This window comes from Canis aureus, chromosome 30 (assembly GCF_053574225.1).
Source record: "Canis aureus isolate CA01 chromosome 30, VMU_Caureus_v.1.0, whole genome shotgun sequence".
In the NCBI taxonomy this organism is placed as follows: Eukaryota; Metazoa; Chordata; class Mammalia; order Carnivora; family Canidae; genus Canis; species Canis aureus.
Genome location: NC_135640.1, coordinates 33,308,929 through 33,332,976, shown reverse-complemented (window position 1 = coordinate 33,332,976; position 24,048 = coordinate 33,308,929). Strand labels below are relative to the sequence as shown.

General features: G+C 44.6%; 1 long non-coding RNA gene across 2 annotated transcripts; it reads left to right on the top strand.

Moving 5' to 3' along the window:
- The first annotated feature begins 1,840 nt into the window (after window positions 1-1,840).
- LOC144301873 (uncharacterized) lies at window positions 1,841-17,105 on the top strand. 2 transcript variants are annotated; one of them, XR_013368769.1, is made up of 4 exons: window positions 1,841-1,906; window positions 5,565-5,738; window positions 15,631-15,856; window positions 16,777-17,105. It is a non-coding gene; the product is annotated as an uncharacterized LOC144301873 (long non-coding RNA). The 2 variants fall into 2 exon arrangements; XR_013368770.1 differs by lacking the exon at window positions 5,565-5,738.
- Window positions 17,106-24,048: the final 6,943 nt, after the last annotated feature.

The window sequence follows — 24,048 nt, the reverse complement described above, 5'->3', positions numbered from 1 at the left end:
CAGCATATGTGGGGGGTGTGTGTGTGTGTGCGTGTGTGTAGTATGTGTGTGGTGTGGTATGTGATATGTGGGGTGTATGTGATGTGCATAGTATATAGTATGTGGTGGGTAGTGGGTGTGTGTTACGTGGTTTGTGTGTATGGTAGGTGGTGTGTGTGTGTGGTGTGGTGTGGGGGGCATGTGTAGTGTGTGGTGTGGTGGACAGCATGTGGTGTGTGGTATATGGTCTGTGTTGTGTGGTGTGTACATGGTACGTGTGTGGTATATGGTGTGTGGTATAGATGTGTGGTGTGTGCGTATATGCTGTGATGTGTGTGGTTTGGTGTGGGGTATGTGGTGTTGTGTGATGTGTGGGGTATATGTGGTGTGGTGTGTATGTGGGATGTGTTTGTGTACACGATGGCATATGTGGTACAATGTGGTGTGATGTGTGATATGGGGTGGGGGGGGTGCTGTGTGTGTCGGGGCAGGAGCGGGAGCAGGGGAGGGGACCTTGTAGCCAGGGCAAGCTCCGAGACAAAAGACTTCCCTCAGACCCTCTCTCCACCCTACCTGCCTTCCCACCAGAGCCAAGCAGACTCCTTCTTTCCCACTGGCCTAGAGCAGAGAACTAAGGAGAGAATAGGAAAGAAATATGAATCCTTCCTTGGTTCCTCTCCATTTCCTTTGCCTCTCCCTCCTGCCCCTAAACTCCAATGCCAAATGTCAACCTTGAGGTTGAGGTGAGCTGACATTTTCTTAGCAAGCACTTCAGTTCTGGGCTATGCAGCAAAAAAACAGACATCTATCTTCTTCATTGGCTGGGGGGAAAAATTGGCAAGACAAGACCACACACACGGAAAGGAGAAACAGAACATTATGCTGACCCTTCCACTACTATGCCTCTTCCCTTCCCCAGATGAACATCTTTAAATGTAAGATAGTGTGTGGCATCCCTGCTGAGCCCACGGCACAGCTTCAAGAGATAGAAATAGAATTTACATGAAAATGAAGAGTACATGAACACCAATAAAAAATAAATTATGAAAAAAAAGAAAATGAAGGGTACACATTTTGGGGATCTGAGTGGCACTAGCAATGTGTCCTTTGCCTCTGGAATCTTGAGCTCAGCACAAACCCCGCAGGTGATGAAAAGGCCAAAAGCCAGGCCTAGAGGCTGCTTCCGAAACGGACAGCCAGGCTCTCACCAGAACTTCCAGGCAAGGGCCCACGAAAATTATGCGGCCTCACGTGCTGAGTAGTATCGCTCATGCACCTGCATATTTTGGGCCTTCTCTCAGCCCGCGGGGACTATTTGCATGGAATGACCTGGTGCCACTGGGCCAGGGACAACTTTGTTTTCAAAAACATCGTTTCCTGTAATAGTTTGTGAAGAACTAAAAACCAAAAATGGAAAGCATCCAGGCACCAGAAACCCTCTCGTGCCACATTCTCCAGTCTGAGATGATTCTTGTCATGCACCACTGTCTCCTCAGCCTCTTCCCGAGACAGGCACCTGACCCCCAAAGTGCTGTGGGCCAGGCCTCCACTTCCAGAATGGATGGTGTTCTTCAAAGGACATCCTCACCGCAAAGGACAGTGGGTTGTTTGGTCATCCAAGGCAGCTGTGGTAAGGATGCTCCATTCTTCCCCAAGGATAAAAATGTTGCCACGTTAAATAGGACACCCAAGTACATACTCTCGTTGACTCCCTCATGATGATCTAGAAGTGCAGTTCTACTGAGGATTTTATCCCCAAGTAAGAGCAGAGCAAATGCAGATGAGGGCCCAAGGTCAACCACCAGACTGAGGGATCCTTTGACCTCACATTCTTTCCATAATTCTAGAACACTGAGGACAAATGATAGATTTACTTAGATAACCCAATCCAGTTGGCTGCATACAAATAAGCTACTGTGGATTACATGTAAGTTATGAATTCATTGCCGATTATCTGACTATAAGCTGGGGTACCTCTTACTCTCCTCTAAGGGGCAGTGGAATGTTCTTTAAAAACCAAGGAGCTATAAGAGCCATCCCACTATGCACAGGGAGAGTAAGAGGGAGGTAGGGGAAGGTGTCTAGGCCAAGAGAAAACTCAGAGGGACCAGCAGGCCCATCACAGCAGAGTACAGAGTGACCAGAAGCTGTGGGTAGGACCAAACAGAGCCCCAACTTGACTCCTCAACCAGCGGCGCCAGGCAAGAGGCATTGAAAAAGGGCACTTGACTCAGATCAAGTCCAGGAACCATGGGGACTGTCACCACCCTGACTGTGGCTGCCTTCTGCCCCCATGACTGACTGCCCCAGAGGTTCTGGCCATCTGTACACAGTGTCTTCACTGCCAGGGTCAACCATATGGTCCTGGAAGACCTTCCAGAATAAGTGGCCATGAGTGACCGTCCAGAGAAAATCAGTGAGGGCATCAGAGTGGGTGGCCCACCGCCTGCTCCCAGGATCTCTGGCCACAGCAAAAAAGACAGACAGCAAGTATCCAGGCCATCCTGAACCTGACCCAGGAGGGGTTATTGTAATAATAAACCAAATGTGAAAACACTCTCCAGGACAAAGTGGAAGTCCCATACATTGCTGATAGGGCTGCAAAATGGTGCAGCTTCTGTGAAAAAGAGTTTGGCAGTTCATCAGTGAATTAAACGTAGAATTACCATATGACCCAGCAATTCCACTCTGAGGTATGCACCCCAAAGAATTGAAAATAGATGTTCCAACAAAAATTCATACAAGATTGTTCAGAGTAGCACTATTCACAATAGCCAAAAATGGGAAATAACCCATAAGTCCATCAAAAAGTGAATAAACAAAATGTGGCACATCCACACAAGAGATATTGCTTGGCCATTTAAAGGAATGAAGAGCTGATATGCACGATGACGTGAATGAACCTTGCAAACATTATGCTAAGTGAAAGATGCCAAACACAAAAAGCCACATGTTGTATGATTTCACTTATATGTAATGTCCAGAACAGGTAAATCCATAGAGACAGAAGACAGATTTGTGGTCGCCTGAGGCTGTAGGTGTGAGAAAAGGTGAGCTGCCACTTGATGGGTATAGTGCTTCTGTTGGGGGTGATGGAAATTTCTGGAAATAGAGTGTACCTAATGCCACTGAATTATACACTTTGAAATGGTTAAAATTATAAAGTCCATGTTGTGTGTATTTCACTACAATTGGGGGAAAAAAGGAGACAAAAAACGTTATCCAGCGATTTTCAAAATTCACAAAATTTTGATCCACAACGGATTAAATGTTAAGTTTCAAGCTGTGAGTCATTCTGTGATGTCAAACTTGCCTCATCTGGAAACAACATCACGTTTTCAGGCTCCACTCTGAAGAGAATGGTGCCAAAGCAGGACAGGCCTCGTGAGCCTTATCTAAATTGCAATCCAGTGAAATCCTTTAGCTTGCGAGGTACAGATCCTCCAATTTTCCCTCATCCCTTGTAGGAGATGTACACTGTAGGAGATGAGGCCATGGCTCTTTCCCTCCTATAGAAGAAGAAACCAAGATTCATGGGGATGAAGGGTACTGACTTGTCAAAGTCGCGTAGCCTCTTGATGTGGCATCTTGATCCCTATGTCTCGACATCCCGGCAAAGAATCTCTGCCCTAAATATACAACATTCCCCAGCAGGTTGCCTGGGCTCAGTGGTGACATCAGAGACACTGGTGTTACTCTTTCTCCCAATCTGCCCATGGTGAGGAAGTTGGCACAACCTAAAGCAGTAGGGGAGTGGTAGGAAATGAAGTACAGTTCAGGATCTTAAAACCAATACTGGGGATTTTATTTCTTTTCTTTCCCCAAGATTAGTAACTTGATTGTGTCCTTTCAAAAAAATCTCAAGAATCCAAGCACTCTTAGGTTGAACCATGTAATATCTATGTCTCACTGTGTATGGATAGAATTTTCTCTCCCCTAAAAATATGCTACAATCCTAATCCCTGGAAGCTGTGAATGCAACGGATTATTTAGAAATAGGGTCTTTGCCGATGCCATCAAGTTAAAGTGGGGTTGTACTGGATTAGAGGGGGCCCTTTCCAATGACTGATGTCCTTAGAAGGAAATTTAGACGGAGGAGAGAGGCAGGTGCTGGTGATACAGTTCATGAGCTAAACACCAGGGATCGCATTCAGCCATCAGAAGCTGGGAAGAGGCAAAAAAGGATCCTTTCCTAGAGCTTTTGTCAGGAGCATAGCCCTGTTGACTTCAGACTTATATCCTCTAGAACAACGAGAGAATAAATATCCATTGTTTCCTACCCAGTTGGTGATAATTTGTTATGACAATCCTAGGAGGGATCCCTGGGTGGCGCAGCGGTTTGGCGCCTGCCTTTGGCGCAGGGCGCGATCCTGGAGACCCGGGATCGAATCCCACGTCGGGCTCCCGGTGCATGGAGCCTGCTTCTCCCTCTGCCTGTGTCTCTGCCTCTCTCTCTCTCTCTGTGAGACTATCATAAAATAAATTAAAAAATTTATTAAAAAAAAAAAAACAATCCTAGGATATGAAGATGGTAAGGAAGCCATGATTGAAAATCAGCCGTTTTACATGGCTCCATCTAATGGATATGCCCACTATGGGTCACTCTGACTTCACCATCCACAAGATGCTAAATCAGCCTGGGGACGGGGGGCAAAGCTGTCCTGGCCTGCTGGGCCCCTGGGCCTGGTTACACATGGGGTAGGCACCATCTTGGCACTCTTGACAGGCCCCGCCCAGGTCTCCATCCTGGCACCTCTTCTCTTTCTTGCCTCCCTCCCTTCCTCACTGCTGAGAACATGGAATTGGCCATGGACAAGATGTGAAAGAATGAGGGTAGCTGGGTTCTTATAAAACTTTATTTGTGGATGATGAAATTTGAATTTCATATAATTCTCATTGGCACAAGATATTATTCTTTTAAAAAATTTTTCCAACATTCAAACATGTAAAAAAACTATCCTTATGCGGCCAAAAATATAAAAATACACACAAAAGTAGGCAGAAGGCTAGATTTGGCCCGTGGGCCATAGTTTGCTGACACCTGCCCTAGGCAATCTCATTGGGTCCCCATGACTAAACATGCCAAGTATATACAATGACCCACAAATCTCCATTTCTACCCCAGACTTCTCTCTTTCTGAGTTTCAGATACCTCAATCTATGTCCACTTGAAACTCTAATGTGTGGCTTTACAAATGTAACATACTCTGAATTCAAGTTTTGATTTCCCTCTCTACTGGAAACCTATCCCATCCTACTAGTCCCCATCTCAGCTAATGGAGTCACCATTTCTTATTAGGGCCAAAGTCTCTAGTCATCCTTGTCTCCTTTCTTTTTCTCAAACTTTACATCCAATCCATTTTCAAAACTTGTCAACTCTACCCTCAAAGTGCACACCTGACAACTCCCTACCTTCTCTGCTCTCATCCTAATCCAAGCTACCAGCCCCTCCCAATCTATTGTCTCAGGGTCTCTCACCATCTATTCTCCACAAGGCAACCAATGGGATCCTTTTGAGTCTGAACACATTCTGCTCCCACCCCCAATCCTACCTCCAATCCTCTGAATGTCCCTATTGTTCTTAGAAGAAAATCCAACACCTGCAAATCAAAGCCACATGAGAAGCCTGCTTCACACCCACTAGGATGGCTACTACCAAAAAATCAGAGAGTGACAAGTGTTGGAACGAATGACAAGTAATCGGAACCCTGGTTTGTTGCTGTTGAGAATGTAGAATGTTGCAGCAACTATGGAAAACGGTACGGTGGTTTTTCAAAAAAATTCTTGTAAAGAATAATTACCCGATGACCCAGTAATTCAATCTTCTGAGTACATACCTAGAAGATTAAAAGCAGGCTCTCAAAGAGATATTTGTGTGCGCATATTCATAGCAACATTATTCAAAATAGCCAAGAGAAAAAAAAATAGCCAAGAGATGAAAGCAACAACCCAGTGTCCATCAACGGATGAATAGATAAACAAAAAGTAGCATACGGATACAGTGAAATAGTATTCAGCCTTGAAAAGGGAGGAAATTCAGACACATGGTATACATGGGTGGGTCTTGAGGACATTATGCTAAGTTAAAAAGAGCCAGACACCAAAGGACAAATACAATATGATTCCATGTATAGGAGGCACATGATTCTAGAAGAGTCAGACCCATAGAGGCAGGAAGCAGAATCCTGGTTCCCAGGGGCTGGGGGAGTGAGGGTGGGAGTTGCTGTTTGATGGGGACAGAGTTTAGTTTTGTAAAACAAAAGGAGTTCTAGATATTGGTTGCACAAGAGTGTGAATATACTTGACACTATTGAATTGGACACTTAGAAATGGTTACAATGGTAAGTTTTATGTTATGTTTCGAGTCCAGCTCCTTCCGTGTTTTCTACACACTAACTTGATCTGCCCCAACCCCACCTATGACCTCATTCCCTATTGCCCCCCACCCTCCCTAAGCTCCAGTCCTTCTGGCCTTTCAGCCAACACTCTTCCCTCCACCTGGAATGTTCTCCCTCCGATGTGCTCAAGACTTATCCACCTATTGCTGCAGGCCTCAGCCTGGTGGGACCGCTACAACAGCGGCCTCCTGCATTTGATTTTTCTTTAGTGGCTCTTCCCATACTTGGCATTATGTTACAAGTGCAATTGTTTGTTTGTTTATTATTTCTCTCCCCTTTGCGAGGGTGGCACCTTTTTCTGTTTTGCTTACGACCCTATATTCAGCTCTTGGCATGTAGTAGGTGCTCAACAAATACAGTATCTGTGAAATGACTTGAAAGAATGAATGTGAGCCCTACAATGCATCACAAGACGGGGGCAGGGTCCCCAGGAACCTAGAACCACCCACTTACTGCTCGATACATCCAATTTCCTCCCTGGACAATAGGAGCCCTTCAGATGCCTCAAAGATTGAAATGGCAAATAATGGAATCCTGTATGTAAAATACTGTGGGCTCTTAGAGGAAATAATTATGAAATATGTCATAACATACACACAGTAATACTAGATGTTTATAGAATAAAGATCTTTGTCCTGCCATGATACAGAAACTCAAACACAAGCTGTTTTTCCATATTCTACAACCACAGTGAGGCTGCTGGTCTTAGGTCAGGATACCTAGACTCTAGCACCATGGCCATCGTTTACCTGCTGTGTGATCTTGGGCAAACGACTTTCCCTCTCCCTCTCTAGATCTGTTTTCTTTCTGGCCCTATGAAAGGATCAGACTAATGTCCCACAGGTCCCTTCATACTTGAACATTCAAGCAACTTTGAATAGTTGTAGTTCATCCTGTCTTCGAGATATTTGAGATTTTAAGTTCATGTCAAACTGCTTATTAATCAAATTCCTTTTTATTTCTTTCATCAGTTGGCAATGCAATAACAGAAAAAAAAAGGAAAAAAAGCCAATTCTACCCAGGAGTAAAACCACAATGATTCATGACTTGTTAAACCTAAATTTAACAGGGGAGGGGTGGGGAGGAAATATAGAAGACTGGGGAAATTTACTGATTCTTGGAATAAGGAGTTTCAACTCAAAACTGCATTATTCACGGTAATATCGCTCATCATGACAAGCTGCTGTGTTTTTCATAAGGGTGTAAGACATAATCCCTCAGGCTTTCAGATGATATTAGAATGATGGAGTCCCATCTTGTCAATGAAAAAGGAATAACCTCCATCTTTAGGGAGGCCGAGCAGGGGTCTCAAGGAAAGGATGCAGAGGATGGAACTCTTCTGGGAGCACTTTCTGGGATTGGGGCATAAAGTGCCCGGGGTTGGGAAGGGGTGCCCTGGGTGTCTCTGAGCCCTTTCCCACAAGCTCACAGCTGACTCACAATCCACTGAGGTGAAACAGGAAGCAAAGCAGGCAGGCCTGGGGCACCATGTGTTCAGAGGCTAGGAGGAAGGCAGCAGGGACTTTGAGTATGCAGCTATAGGAAAGTTACCAAGCGAAACCTGAGGACTCGAAAGAGTTCATGTGCTTTCCTGAAAAAAGAGCCCAAAGGCACGTAGACCAAAAATAGATGAGTGTGTGTGTGAGTGTGAGTGAATTCGAGCATGTGCGTGCGTGTGTGTGTGTGTGTGTGTGTGTAGCAGGTTCCTGGTGATTTATAAAGCAAGCTGTGACTCTCCCCAACTCAAATCCTCCCACTCCCACCCCTATACTTCCTCCCCTGTCCTGCACATCTGAATATATCTGGCAGCGTATCAAGTGAGCCCCCGGAAGCTAATTTGCATGGACCAACCAGCTCAGGTGAGCATCTGAAAGGAAAGGAAAGTTAGGAAGGGAAAGCTTGGCCACCCCCTAAAAAAAAATAAATAATTCGTATCATCAAAGAGGAGGGGCCATTATATTTACAGTCTACTCTGATCCTTGTGACTAGAATTTGTCCCTATGGGATAAAGTCACAGGAATACAAGTGAAAATAAAAGGAATTGTTTTCATCCAAAATATAAAATATTGGTCCAAGCAGCTTAGGGCCCCATCACCACCACCACCTCTACCTCCACCTGTCACTCTTGCACAGGTGGCTGTGTGACCTCAGTTTTCTGAGAACCAGAATGCAGTCTCATTCTGGCCCTCTGAGAACTCCTTAGCACGTTGACACAACAAACAGGAGCAGCCTTGGTTGTCTGAGGAAGTGACAATGACCTGCAGGAGACAACTTTCATTGAAGGCAAAAATGACATGATTTCACATAGCTCTGGGGATAGCAGGGTTTTTTTCTGAATGTAACTAAGGGCTACCAGGACAGGAGAGGAAGACCATGGTGGATAACTGTGGAAAGGTTATAGTCATGAACCCATGTTGGGTGTTTCTTTGGGCATGCCCAGAAATAACTGGAGTTGGCCATATTTAGAGACAATCGGACATTTGAGAAAATACGATACCGTGAGTGGAGCCAAGAGACAAAAGAAATAACCACAAAGATTTTAGATATTTAAATTACTAGATACAGACAAACAATTCTGGCTACTATATTTAAAGAAATAATCAAAAAGCTTGAAACTTTTTGCAAGGAACTGGAAACTATTAAAAGGGTCACAACTGATATATATATCGAAGAGGAACTAGATGTGAAAATATGTTAGTTAAAACTAAGGACCCAGTGGGTAGTTTAACCACACATTAGACATAGCTGAAAAGAGAATTTGTATGCTAAAACTAAAGCAGAGGGATCCCTGGGTGGCGCAGCGGTTTAGCGCCTGCCTTTGGCCCAGGGCGCGATCCTGGAGACCCGGGATCGAATCCCACATCGGGCTCCCGGTGCATGGAGCCTGTTTCTCCCTCTGCCTGTGTCTCTGCCTCTCTCGCTCTCTCTGTGTGACTATCATAAATAAATAAAAATTTTAAAAAATAAAAAAATAAAAAAATAAAATAAAACTAAAGCAGAAGAAACATTCAAGATTATAGTATGGGGAGACAAAAAGATTAAAAAGACAAAAGAAAAAAAAGAAAAAAGAGAAAAAAAATTTTTTAAAAAAAGACAGAAGAAAGGATAATAGAGTATATAATGAGTAAACCTAATATACATTTAATAGAAATATCAGAAGGAGTAAACAGGCAGAAAGTCACAGAAAAAAATATTTGAATATAGAAAATGATGGATAGTTATCCAGAACTGATGAGAGACACTCAAAAATCCACAGAATCAAGAAGACCAGTGAATCCCAACCAAGCAGAATAATGAAAAAGAAATCCTTATTTTCAGAAAAGAGAAAGAAGGAAGGAAGGAAGGAAGGAAGGAAGGAAGGAAGGAAGAAAGAAAGAATGGAGGGAGGAAGAGTCAGAAAGAAGGAGATTGCCTTAATGATCCAAAGGGGCACCTGTACCCCAATGTTTATAGCAGCAATGTCCATGATAAACAAACTATGGAAAAAGCCCAGATGTCCATTGACAGAGGGATGGATAAACAAAAGATGACAGATGATAGATGATAGATGATAGATAGATAGATAGATAGATAATAGATGATAGATAGAGTGGAATATTATTAGACCATCAAAAACAAAATATTACCATTTGTAAGGACGTGGATACAACTAGAGGATATTGTGCTGAGCAAAATAATTCAATCAGAGAAAGACATATGATTTAACTCATATGTGGAATTTAAGAAACAAAGCAGAGGATCATAGGGGAAAGGAGGGAAAATTAAAATAAGATGAAATCAGAAAGGAAAACAAATTGTAAGAAACTCTTAACTCCAGGAAACAAACTGAGGGTGGCTGGAAGGTAGGTGGGTGGGGAGATGGGGTAACTGGGTGATGGGCATTAAGGAGGGCACTTGATGGATGAGCACTGGGTGTTATATGCAACTGATGAATCACTGAACTCTACCTCCAAAACTAATAATATGTTATATTAATTAATTGAATTTAAATAAAATTAAATTTTTTTAAAAAAAAGATTGCCTTTAAAGAAGCTGTAGATAGAATCAACTTGCTTCTCCAAAGCCACAATGGAAGCCAGGTGATTGTGTAATGATCAACTGACCAAAAGAAAAACCTAGATCCTCTACCAATGGAAAATATCATTCCAAAATTACAGCAAAATACAGATATTTTGGGGCTATGAAAACAAGCAAACACAAAGCAAGAGCATTCACCACCAGTAGATCAGTATCAAAAAGCAAAAGAAAAATAACCCCAGATGGAAGAAATGCAACAAGGAATGAGAAGTGAAAAAGGATGAATATCTTCATGTGAAAAAGTAAGTGGATTTTCATCACATCAGGAGTGTATTTGGAGGGACATCTGGGTGGCTCCGTGGTTGAGCATCTGCCTTCGGCTCACGTTGTTATCCCAGGGTCCTAGGATAGAGTCCCGCATTGGGTTCCCCACAGGGAGCCTGCTTCTCCCTCTGCTTGTGTCTCCTCTTCTCTCTCTGTGTGTCTCATGAATAAATAAATAAAGTTTTTTTTTTTAAAAAAGTGTATTTGGAGCCACATAAGCTCTGGCTCCCTCGCACATGAGCAACTGACTTGTAGGAGCCCTGGGCAGACCTCAAAGAGATCATGCCATCAGCCATCCTCCAGAGCGGCAGGAGCTGAGCCAGCGAGGTCCACACAGCGGCTGATCAGAACAGACGAACCATATCCAGTGAGCAAACTGGGTTCCCAGATATGAACCAAAAAAGAAAAGTCACAAGGACATTTGATATTGAAGGCACTGGTCTGCAACAAAGGTGATGTTCTCATGACACCATCCAGTGTGCCCCAGAGTGGGAAACCTTGGGGATCTCTTTATTCAACTTTGTTAATAATTACCTAATCTCCCAGTAATCAATGAGGAAAACTTTGCCCAAGAGGAGGGGAAAAGTCTGTAAGTTCATGCAAGTGGGAGATGACTTGGGCATGCAGCAGGGTGGCAGGAGGGCACGTGGAGTGCAACAGCCACGTGTATTTTGGAGCGAAACATAGATCAACTACAAATGGATAGAAAGTCGTGGGGAGAGGGTGGGAGTCAAGGATTACTCAAAAAATCCGACTTGAGAGATTTGAAGTGACTTTTACTGGGATGAAAAATACAAAGAAAAGAGTTCTTTTTAAATTTTTTGGACAAGAGTGGGAGAACACAGATTCAAGATTTCCATTTTAGGCTTTTAAATCAGTGACACCTAGGAGACCTCCAAGTGTAGATGCTACACCCACAACTAGAGCCCAGAAATGAGGCTTAGGCTGTAGACATAAATATGGAGATTACTGGCACATTAGAGATGGTGTTTAAAGGCACTGTTATGGATGAGATCATCTAACAAACAGGTGTAGAGTTTTAAAATATAGTTAATTAAAAAGAAGAAAATAAAAAATCCTCCGTAATCTATCAAAAGAGATCCTCACTTATAATTAAATGTTTAGGCCCTCTAGAATTTTGATTATCCATGTATCTACAGATATATGGATATATCAGATGGCAGGACAATATTACTGAAATGGGAAACAATGGCTTACTCACAATTTCCTTATACCTTTGGCAATCTCTTCTTCTCTTCAAACTTTAGAGGTAGCATTCAGGGCCCATTTCCCAGGGAAGGAATGCAATAAAAGAAAATCTTCTGGGTTTGGGTGCTTAGGTGGCTCAGTTGGTTAAGTGATCGGCTCTCCATTTTGGCTTCAGTTGTGATCTCAGGGTGGTGGGATCCAGCCCCAAGTGGGGCTCCATGCTCATCAGGGAGTCTCCTTCCCCTCTCCCTCTCCTTTTTCCCCTCTTCCCTCTCCCCACTCACCCTCACTCTTTCTCTCTCTCTCTCAAATAAATAAGTAAATCTAAAAGAAAGAAAGAAAGAAAGAAAGAAAGAAAGAAAGAAAGAAAGAAGAAAGAAAGAAAGAAAGAAGAAAGAAAGAAAGAAAGAAAAGAAAGAAGAAAGAAAGAAAGAAAGAAAGAAAGAAAGAAAGAAAGAAAGAAAGAAAGAAAAGAAAGAAAGAAAGAAAAGAAAGAAAGAAAGAAAGAAAAAGTCTTCTGGTCTTCTGGTTTTCAGTTTCCAAGAGACATGGAAAGGGCCAATCTCTAGATGATAGATTTAAAAGAACACCCAATGAACAAGTGTGCCCATCTAATCCCACAAATGAGAAGAGAAAAGGGAAGCAAAGAGTCTTAGATGTTGGTGGGCCCAATGAGAAGGGCCCTACTCCCCCACCCCAGGACAAACCTCCATTTAGAATCTGATAGCAGGGAATTCCTGTGCCTCTCTGCCCAGATAGCACCCAAGAAGGAGAATCCAGACCCCAGAGCAGGGAAACCTACCAGGTGATGGGTCCTCAGTCCCATCAGGGACCAAGATCCATCAGATTCTGTGCCAAGATCCATCAGATTCTTGCTGATGCCCATGGAGATGTCCATGGTTGTTGGTCCACATGGGTTGCCGGGGGGGGGGGGTCTCCCCTGCTGGAAGCTCCGTGCAGTCCATTGCCCTGTGTTTCTTGTCCACATGTAGGTGAGTAGGATCCTGTGACTGCTTCTGCCCCACCAAAGCCCCCGAAACATATATAATCCCAGGGAAAATGCAGGAACCCTAAAATGACATGGTAAGTCGAGGGCTCCAATATGAGCTACATTCAGCTAAGGAAGAATGAAATGAGTTATGCTTGTTGCAAATGTGTAGATAAACAACTGGAGGTGAGCCTTGCCAAGGGGTTGGGGTTCCTGCAAGAGCAGGTGCAGGCAAAAGTGAAGAGATAGCATCACCAGGGCGCCACGGCACATTGGTGTCCCTCCCGTGGTGGTGGAGCTTGAGAATCAAGGAAGGGGTGTGTAGAGGACGAAGGCAGGGGGAGACTCCAGTTTCCATGCCCACTCCAGTTCCTGGCGCACAGATGGTAATACTGGAGAGAACGCCAGCCATGCCCTCTCGCTCAATATTAAGCATCTAATAAACTTTTATGGGATGACTGAATGGTAAGGAACACACACATTAGGTACATTATATTCTGTCTACAGTTTGTTAAAGCAGCATAGTGTTACTGGAGAACAAAACGGAAGAATTTTTTTAAGATTTTATTTATTTATTCATGAGAGACATGAATAAATGAGAGAGAGGCAGAGACACAGGCAGAGGGAGAAGCAGGCTCCCTGCGGGCACCCCAATGTGGGACTTGATCCCAGGACCCCGGGATCACACCCTGACCTGAAGGCAGATGCTCAACCTCCCAGGTGTCCCCGGAAGAATAATTTTTCTGTTTAAATTTAAATTCTCAGTCCCTCAGTGAGTTAAGTATCTGCCTTTGGCTCAGGTCATGGTCCCAGGGTCCTGGGATGGAGACCCAAATCATATTCCTTGCTCAGCAGGGAGTCTGCTTCTCCTCCTTCTGCCTGTTGCACCCCCTGCTTGTGCTCTCTCCCTCTTTCTCTCTCTGTCAAATAAATAAATAAAATCTTAAAAAAAAAAAAAAAAACTTTGGAGCACCTGGATGGCTCAGTAGTTGAGCATCTGCCTTTGGCTCAGGGCATGATCCCGGGGTCCTGGGATCCAGTCCTGCATGGGGTTCCCTGCAGGGAGCCTGCTTCTCCCTCTGTCTGTGTCTCTGCCTCTCTGTGTCTCTCATGAATAAGTAAATAAAATCTTTTAAAAATAAATAGATAGTTAAATAAAGACTTCTTTTAAAAATAAACAAATAAATAAATGAATTCTCAGTCTCATCACCCCAGGAAATCAAAGCGCTCAATTTTTCGGTGTTTCCCTCCTGTCGTCGTTCTGGATAAAGGACGAATCAGAGCATCCGGCCGTATTTGTTTCCCTGAAAAAGGTTTCCTTCTCTTGCAATGAACAATTGCAGGGATGGCCATTAGCCTCCTAAGGCCAGGGGTCTCCCGCCGATGCCCCCACTGTTGCCAGTGGAGGCCTGGGTCCGGCTCACTCCATCAGCACCTCCTGCCCCCCATGGGCCTGAGGTCAGAAGGACCCATTCTGGTCCTGACACCAGCAGCCCGCCATCCCTCCATCAGCTGCCCAGGCTTCTCTGACCCCTCTGAATGGATGATCTTGGAGATGCCTTTCAGCTCCATGTGTGATGATTCTGAGCTTCTTTGATCCAAGTGCTGATTGTCACGGGGGATTGATTCCAAATCCATGTGTCAGCAATGAAGCCAACATGTGAAGAAGTCCTGTCTCTCTCCAGGACAGGAAGCCCAGGCATTCTAAAGCTTTCCTGCCTACCTAACAAGCCAGTCCTTAGCTCATAGTCCACACCCCCTGGGCCTTCCAAAACAAGAGGAGAAAGTTCCGGTAGGAGACCAGATGGCAAGAGGTAGGGTCAAGTCAATGCATTTCCTTCTTTCTGCCCAGCATCAGCATCTCCACCAATAGCCACGTCACTTTCATGACTCTGGCTTCCACAGGTCAGGCCCACAGTGGATCCAGTTTCTGATGGCGAACTCACCTGCTGGGTGAGGGAGTTGAGGGGGTGACCTCACCCCCTGGGTCCAGCAGCTCTGCTTCCTCCCTGTGCCCCTGTCTTAGTGTCTGTTGTTGCTAATCTCTGAGCTGTTGGAAGATCCCTATTTGGCTCCTCAGTTTCCCTGCCAATTCCTTGCATTATAGTCCATCTGTTTTAAGTACGTAGAGGGCCTTCTATTTTCCCAAATGGACCTTGACAGGACACAGGGCTGTGCAGCCACTGGAGAAGCCCAGACACAGCCATGCTCCCCACCCTACCTCCCAAATCCCCTCTGGCCAGGTGACTGTGTGCCAGTAGGAGGCCTTACACAGGGCAACCAACTCGTCCTAATTTGCCCAGGACATTTCCAGTTTTAGAACTGGAAATCCTCAGTCCACGAGACCCCTGAGTCCTGAGCAAACTGGGGTGGCTGGTCACTAAAGACCTCAACAAGATGGCTCTGAGGAACAGAAAAAGATGGTCCTCAGAATGAATAAAGCCATAAAAGAGGGTCAGACGCTGGCAAGTTCCTGGTTCTTGGTGTTGCGAACGGAGCCCTGGATGCAGGCTGGCCATCTGTGTGCTGTGTGACTGAGAAGCCACTCAAGCTCTCTGGGCCCCGTTCCTGTAGGTCTCATGCTACATCTCAGCTCCTGCCCAATCTCCCCAACCCCGAGTTACTGGGTGAGTCAGAGGAGGGAAGTCTCAGAAAGCACCTGGAAAGGCAAGCAGAGGTAGAGTGTGACCATTGCCTCCTCTTACTCTCTTACAGTGACCAAAAGAATATTTGCTGGGCTCAAGCAATTCTACAAAGAATGAATGCATCATGCTCCTGCGGTATGAGTTCACAGGTGCATGCGAGCAGAAGCCCAATGGCCATTCCTTATCTCCTGGCTGGACTCTGAGGACCTGCAGCATTCCTTGGGAGAGCCCTTCTCTGGGCCATGCCCCCCTCCTGACTTCTCCTGCCCTGAGCACACCTTCACCTCTGCGCACAGGTAGCTGTCCCCCAGAGGCCAGAGGAATGGTGGTGCTTCCAGGCTGCACACCCTGGCCCCAACCCCCTGTCCCAGGGTTGCTGAGAAGTCATCTCATTTTCCAGGATAATACAACTTTATGGGGAAAAGGGATGAAGTAAAGATTAATAGCCCACGGGGCAGGTAACCATAGTGCCTTCGTGAAAACAGAAGATGTTTCTGTGTCTTCTCTTCCTGTGTAATGTCACAACTGACTGTTGATCATCCAGTTCCAGCAAAGGAAGGATGATGTTTGCAGCTGTGGCTGTGGCTTGGGCCCCAAACGCATTAAGACACTTGATGGGGGAGTTTGGCTTGCCAGCTCCTGGCATTATGGGGTAACCAGGCACTATCTGGTCTCTAAGCAGTAAAAATAATAAGCTTCCCACTTGGGAGACACAAATCCATATCATGCTCCAAGGGAGATCATAAAGCCCTGTCTTCCCTGGTTATGAGCATCTGGATCCCTTTCTAGAAGCACCTTCTGCCTTCTGCCTTCCTCTGAGCCTGCTCCTGGAGTCATCCTATGTCCAGGCCCACTGGCACCTACAGCCCCCTCAGCTCCCGAGCATGCCCCAGTTCACGTCAGTCCAGCTTCTGTCGTTCTTCATTGACTCCATCCGGGGTAGAAACCTGCCAATAGGAGGTCAACTCCTCCCTCTTCCAGACTCAGTGACATTTATTGACTTCCACTCTGTGCACTTTCATGAATGTTACCTGTTTCACCTTTAGTGTCCTTTAGAATAAAGATTACCATCTTAACAGATGGATACGGCAGGCTGAATAATGGCCCCCAAAGATGTCCATTCCCTCATCCCTGGAATATGTGAATGTTACTTTATATGGCAAAACAGACTTTGCAGATGTGATTAAAGATCTTAAAATGAATCTTTAATCTGCAGTATCCGGATGGGCTCTAAATGCAATCACAAATGTTCTTACAAGAAGGAGGCAGAGGGAAGGAAGGCAATGTGACCACTGAAGCAAGATGCTTATGCTGTTGGCACGAAGGCAGAGGAAGGGCCCAAAACCCAAGAAATAGAAGGAATGCAGCATTTGAGGCTGGAAAAGCCAGAGAAAAGGACTCACCCTACAGCCCCCGGAGAGGATCGTGGCCTTGCTGACACGTGACTTCAACGCAGTGAAGTTGATTTTGGACCTCTGACCTCTAGAATTATAAGAGAATAAATGTGTATTGTTTTAAGGCGGGTTTGTGGTAATATATTCCAGTGGCAACAGGAAACTAATAAAATGAGCAAACAGAGATGTTTTCTCTGCCTTGTTTCAAGCCACTCAGCAGGTGAGTGGAGCTGGAATTCACACTCCGGCCTGTTCGCAGCCTCACATTGTTTCTGTTACACCACGCTGCTTCTGAGACGCCACAGATCAGGACAAAATCATTCCCCACTGAAAATTAGTAGGAGGAGGGGCAAGTGTGAGAAAGAGAATTATCATTGAATTCTATTGGTTCCTCAAAATATCCATTGGAAAATTGAGAAGCACCAAGTAAAAATTGGGGTAAGACAGGTCATTTAAAAAAAAAAAAGATTATTTATTTATTTAAGAGAGAGAGAGAGAGAGAATGAGTGGGGGAAAGACAGAGGGACAAGCAGACTCCTGGATGAGCAGGGAGCCTGACATAGGGCTCTATGCCAGGAGACTGGGATCGTGACCTGAGCTGAGTTAGACATTTAACCAACTGAGCCACCCAGGCGCCCTGGACTAAGACAAGTCATTCTTAAGGGTGTCATGAAATTCAGTTTTGTGCTTTGTTTCCTCTGGTCACGTCTCAGTCTTCACACCGCCGTATAAAGTGCTGATCTGCTTGTGCCCACCTGCTTCCCTAGTGCAGTGGACTTACATAAAGGTGTAAAAAAAAAAAAAAACAAACAAAAAAAAAACATCTCTTGGGAGCCCTTGGGAGCTAAATAACAGAATATGAATGGAGTAGATAGAATCCGGGGCTTTACGATCCAGGGCTCTAGTCTTGAAGTTCAGTGGATGCCTTTTCTAAAGGAGATCTGAAGGACAGCACATCAGTGAGAGATGTTGCTCCCCTGGTGCTAGAGCCTGTGCTTGAGACCTGTTTGCCTGGCAGGTGTTGAATTTTCCCTTTCATTTTTTTAACTCCTCTGAAAACCCTAGAAAGGTAGACTAGGAAGGTATTTCATTGAACTTAATGAAGAATCTGATGCTCAGAGAAGTTAAAGGATGGCTCAAGTGCTACTGGTTACAAAATCTGATGGGTCATTATTACTTGAAAGGGTGAGGGATGCTTTTCTTACTTTCTTAAAGCTCTTGGTAGAAGAGCTACGAGTATCTGTCGCTTTATCTTCTGAGAACACAATTTATCATGGAAGTCTGTTACTATGCAATATTTTTTTACTTAGGAAAACTTCACTAGACCCTATGCCCTTTAATAGAGATGTTTTGACCTTAGCTAGCTCTAAGAAGCTATACTTTGACATATAAGCACATTTCTGGTTAGCTGTGTCCTGCTTGGACATGATGCCATTATGTTATCAAAAGGGTCACAGCCCATTTCATATCCTGGGTTGAAAAGAGAAAAAAGAAAAGCAAAGACCCGTAGCCAGAAGATGACAGCACGTCAAAGCTTCATGTTGGGGAGCTTTCCTTTCTGTTTTTGGCACCCTTACCTCAGGCAAAGTTCCCATGCCACAAACACTGGGGAATGTAAGTTGGGAAGGTCCCTCTAATTGATTAAACTCCCTCATTCTTTTCCAAGGCTCCCCCACTGAAACTCTGAAATCCCCTTATCAGCTCTCATAACAACAACAGAAGGAAACAAGCATTTTCTAAGCCCTTAATTCTATTCCTACCTAACCTCCATCGCTGTATCAGGCTTCCTGTTTCTTTAACTCAATCTTCCCCCCCTGGTTTAAAAAGCCACCAACACCTCCACGGATGCCAGGGCTTCGCTGGAGCTGGGACTCACCTAGTTTGGTGTAATTAGGGGGTAGGGGAGCAGGACTGTCTGAAGCTCACCCCGGGGTATGAGTGAGAAATCAGAGTAAAAGATTATTTATGGCACAGGTGACCATCCTCCACCGAGACAGGGCCCTGTTGATGTTGCTGCATGGCTCAGCTCACCGAGCCTCAATGACAAGATGTTCTTGTAAAATCTTTGCTCAGGGCTTGCCCTTTTCACTTGGCAGGCCTTCTCAGATGCTGACCACATGCCCAACAGACAAGAAGGTAGGAGTTGAAATAGCATGGCAGAGGAAATCTGGAGCTATCCATGAACTCGAATTCCCTGAACCAGGGGACTTTGCCGAGGGAAACATGCTTATTTCATCACTGACATCTCCTGGCAGAGAGCTCTCAGCCCAGAGAAGCAGTGGGAGTCCCTATAGGCAAGAGAAGTCACCAGTTACTTTAGCATCCCGTGGTTTCCTTTCACAAGTGACAGTTTGATGACATAGACATCGTCTTCTACAACTACTCCTACATCCTTGCCTTTCTATTTCAAGTTGTTCTTTGGGGAAACACAGATCAAATTTTGATGAGCTATAAGTACACACTACCTTAAACCCAGCTAAATGCAGAGATTCCCAGGTTTGCTCTCAGGAATCCACTGGACCAATAGTAACTTGTTCAAAATTCAGCCGCTGTTCCTTTTGGTTAAATGCAACAAATGGCTGCAGAGCAGCACTGTGGCCAGGGTCTGCAGAGCCAGAGTCTACTGGTTGTCTCTGACCTCATGGAGCTCCCAGTCTAGCTGGGAAGACATCACACGTGTCACCAGCTTTACAGCATGTGCTATAAATAGCAAGGGGATTAAAGCTAATCTAAAGGGCCAGCTGCTGGTACAGTTGCTGCCACTGCAGCAAACCGAAGCCAGAAAGGGAACCAAAGAAAATGCAGGAAATGTGCCTGAAAAAAAAAAAAATAATAATAGCATGGTGGCCACACACAATGGTGACCAAGTTTTTTTTCCAAGTTCCAGTGAAGCCTCCATTCATTTTTATTTTGTGAGATTGAAGCCGTAATAGCTGGGTGTACAAAGAATTTCCTGTAGATTAATATGAAGCTGGAAGGAGTTGATAGACTGCAGGCAGCGATTTGGGCTATTAATCCAGCCAGTCATTCATTAACCCTCAGGAAGTTTTCTGTGCCAAAGTCATTATTATTATTATAAACTAAACTCCAAGCCCCAAATGGGTGTATGGCTACTTTTCTCTCCAGGATGATCAGTGTCTGAGTCAGCCAGGGAGCCTGAATCATTTCCTAAACTCCCCCCTGGTTCATGGGGAGCTGGCTTTGTACAAAGCATTGCTGCTACGGGAACCCAGCGAAGAGCCCTCTCAAGAGGTAACCATCACTCTTGTATTTTTTATGAGGTCCTGAGTGGCTATGGCAGGCTCCTGGTTGTTCTTCTATCCTTCTTCCCGGCTATGGTGTAACAAGGTCCTTCTACCTTTCTGTCCTTCTACTTGGCTATAGTCTAAACATTTCAGCCGCCAACATGACTGCCTTGCTCAGGACTACATTTCCCAGCCCTCTTTGCAGCAGAAGTGGTCATGTGACTAGGCAACCTTAGCAGAAGTGATGGGGGGGGGGGTCATACCTTGATCTTGCCCTCAAAAAATTGGAAGTATACTTCCCTCCCTTCCCAGCACATTCTCCTCAGATACAGAGATGGAAAGTTCTTCCTGAGGACACAGAGCTGACCCAACCATCCTGAACTGCTGACCTCTGCACGGTTACATGCAGAGGTCAACTTCTATTTTGATGAATCTTCCGCCTTGGAACTTGGGAACGTTTTTGTTGCAGCAGCTAATCTGTACTCCTGCAAATACAGTGACCGCCCTGCAAGCCGTGTGGTCTCAGATCAGACCCCTTCCCATGCAGTGGCTTTTATTCTAGCATCTGTAATATGGGATACAGACCATGTAATGAGTTGTGTTTGGGGGTTTTGTGGGATGATTTTTTTTGCATTATTTCATTTAATTCTCTTAACAGCCCTGTGTGGTTGGCATCACCGATGCCCCCATTTTGAACACAAGGATACTGAGGCACAGATATATCAAGGAGATTGTCCCAAGTTTTCACAGGTGGGGGGATAACGGAGTAAGGATTCACGCCCAGGCAGTGGACCTCCACCTCTTCCCTCTGCTACCTCTAACAAGTGAGATGTCATGTCCATCTGGGGTCCAGATAAACATGTATCCCAGGTTCAGCAAGTCTGCCTGCATGTAACTCACACCCCTCTTGCTTTTGTAAGGGCACCATTGAGCAGTCACACTCAAAAGCTTTGGCTGATGGTTTAGCTCCTCCACATTGACTGAATTCCTATTGTGTTCCAGGCATGGAGTTTGACACTGAGGACATAAAAATGGATAATACAATCTAGGTTCCAAGGAAACTACCCTTCAGTGGAAAAGGAAAAGACTTTACTGGATTATTTCAGTACAATGAATGTGGCAAAAGAGAGTATCCATAGGGGCACCTGGGTGGCTCAGTGGTTGAGGACCTGGCTTTGGCTTGGGTAGTGGTCCTGGGGTCCTGGTATTTGAGTCCCACATCAGGCTCCTCTAGGGGAGCCTGCTTCTCCCTCTGCCTATGTCTCTGCCTCACTCTCTGTGTCTCTCCTGAATAAATAAATTAAATATTTTTTTAAAAATAAGAGTATGCATAGAGTGTCCCTGTGGGCTATCACATTTTGCTCTTCCAGGGCTTCTCAAGGGGTAAAGAATTATGCAGTTGGTACTTGAAGGAGAAGGTACATAAAAGAACATCTGCTGAAATCCTGGCTATCTCATAATACATGTTATCTGATTCTTACCCTAAAACTAAGGGGTATATTTTATCCCCATTTTACAGATGAGAAAAGTGAGGCCAACAGACTCTAACTAATGTTCCCAAGTTCCTACATTCTGCAGCAGAGGCAGGATTTAAACCTAGGTTTGTCTGGCTCCAGAGCCCACAGGTTACTTTGGTTGGTTGGGTTTTGTTTTACTTATTTATTTTTTAAAGCTTTTATTATTTATTTGTTTATTTATTTATTTATTTATTTATTTATTCATAAGAGACCCAGAGAGAGAGGCAGAAATATAGGGAGAGGGAGAAGCAGGCTCCATGCAGGGAGCCCGATGTGGGACTTGATCCCAGGACTCTGGGATCACGTGACCTGAGCCAAAGGCAGATGCTCAACCCCTGAGCCACCCAGGTGCCCCAGTTTTTGTTTTGTTTTGTTTTGTTTTTAATTGAGGTATGGTTGATATATAACATTAAAGTTTCATACGTACAACATAATGACCTATAACATTATAGTTTCAGGTGTAAAACATAATGATTCAGTATTTGTATATATTACGAAATGATCACCATAGTAACTCTAGTTAACATCAATCAGCATAAATAGTCATAAATTCTTTTTTTTTTTTTTTGTGATGAGAACTTTTAAGATCCACTCTCTTAGCAACTTTCAAATGTGCATTATAGTACTGTGAACTGTAGTCACCATGCAGTTTATTACCCCCCCATGACTTACTTATTTTACAACTGGAAGTTTGTATCCTTTGACCACCTTCACCCATTTCGTCCTCCCCCTATTCCTTGCTTCTGACAACCACCAGCCTGTTCTCTGTATCTGTGAGCCTGGTGTTTTGTTTGTTTGCTTTGCTCTTTAGATCCCACAAATAAGTGAGATCTTACAATATCTGTTTTTCTCTGTCTGACTTGTTTTATTTAAGGTAATATCCTCAAGGTCCCATCTATATTGTCACAAAAGGCAAGACTTCTTTTTTATGGCTGAGTAACATTCCATTGTACATCTATGCTGTGTTTCTTTACCCATTCATCTGTGTCAGTAGATACTCGAGTTATTTCCGTATCTTGGTGATTGTAAATAACGCTGCCATGGACATGGGGGTACATGCATCTTTCTGAATTAGCTTTCCTTTTGTTCAGATAAGTACCCAGAAGTAGAATTGTTGGATCATCTAGTAGCTCAGTTTGTAATTTTCTGAAGAGCCACCATACTGCTTTCCATAGAGGCTGCACCAATTTACATTCCCACCCACAGTGCACAAGTGTTCCCTTTTCCCCACATCCTCCCCCAAGTCTTGTTATTTCTTGTCTTTTTGATAAATAGCCATTATGACAGGTGTGATGTGATATCTCTCTGTGGTTTTGATTTGCATTTCCCAGATGATGAGTGATGGTTAGCACCTTTCATGTACCTACTGGCCATCTGTACGTCTTCTATGGAAAAATGTTTCTTGAGATCCTCTGGCCGTTTTTTTAAAAATTTCTTTCTCTCTCTGCTCCCCTCCTCCACTCACCTGCTTTATTCAGATACATTTGACACCTAAGGTTTTTTAAGTTTAAGGTGTACAATGTATTATCTGATACACTTACTATATTGTAAAATGCTTGCCGCTGTAGTTTTAGCTAACAACACCTGCTTCGCAGCACATAAACTCTGGACAGTTTTTAATCAGATTGTTTTTTGCGATGGAGTTCTAGGAGTTCTTTATGTATTTTGGATGTTACCCCCTTATCAGATACATGATTTGGACGTAAGTTCTCCCTTCAGTTGGCTGTCCTCTCATTTTGTTGACGGCTTCCCTTACTGTGTGGAATCTCCGTAGTTTGATGTTAGAGCCCGTGTATTTATCAAATGCTCCCAGAACAAGAAATAAGTTGATCCTCAGATTGGGAAATTTTTCTTCTCTCAAGTCTTCTGACTGGAGCACAAAATGCCCAGAATATGGAAACAGCTCAGAAAAATGGCTTTATGAAACATTCTTCATAAAACGGTGCTTTGTATCAGTCTCAGAGAGAAAATGTCTCTTGTTAGCACAAGGAAAAAAGCCAGAATCATGGGCAATTGTTGTGTGCCTTCCCTGTTCCTTTGAGGAGCTGCTGCTACCCCAAGCCGATGTGGTTGTAGGGGGCTGAGTCACGTGATGTCTTGCCCTCTGAGGAGGAGGTGACAATGACACAGGCCTGGCCAATCACAGTACCTCATCATTCCTGCCAACCTGGAAGGCTGAGGGGCATGTGACCAGGCAGGGCCACCCAGCTCACCCATGGATCTGACACGATGCTGCTAGGAGAAAGAGAAGCCCCCTCTGCCAGTCTGGGCATCAAGCCATGGAAGCCTGGGGGTGAGGCAGCGGGTTCCTCTGGCAAGAGGACAACGAGTC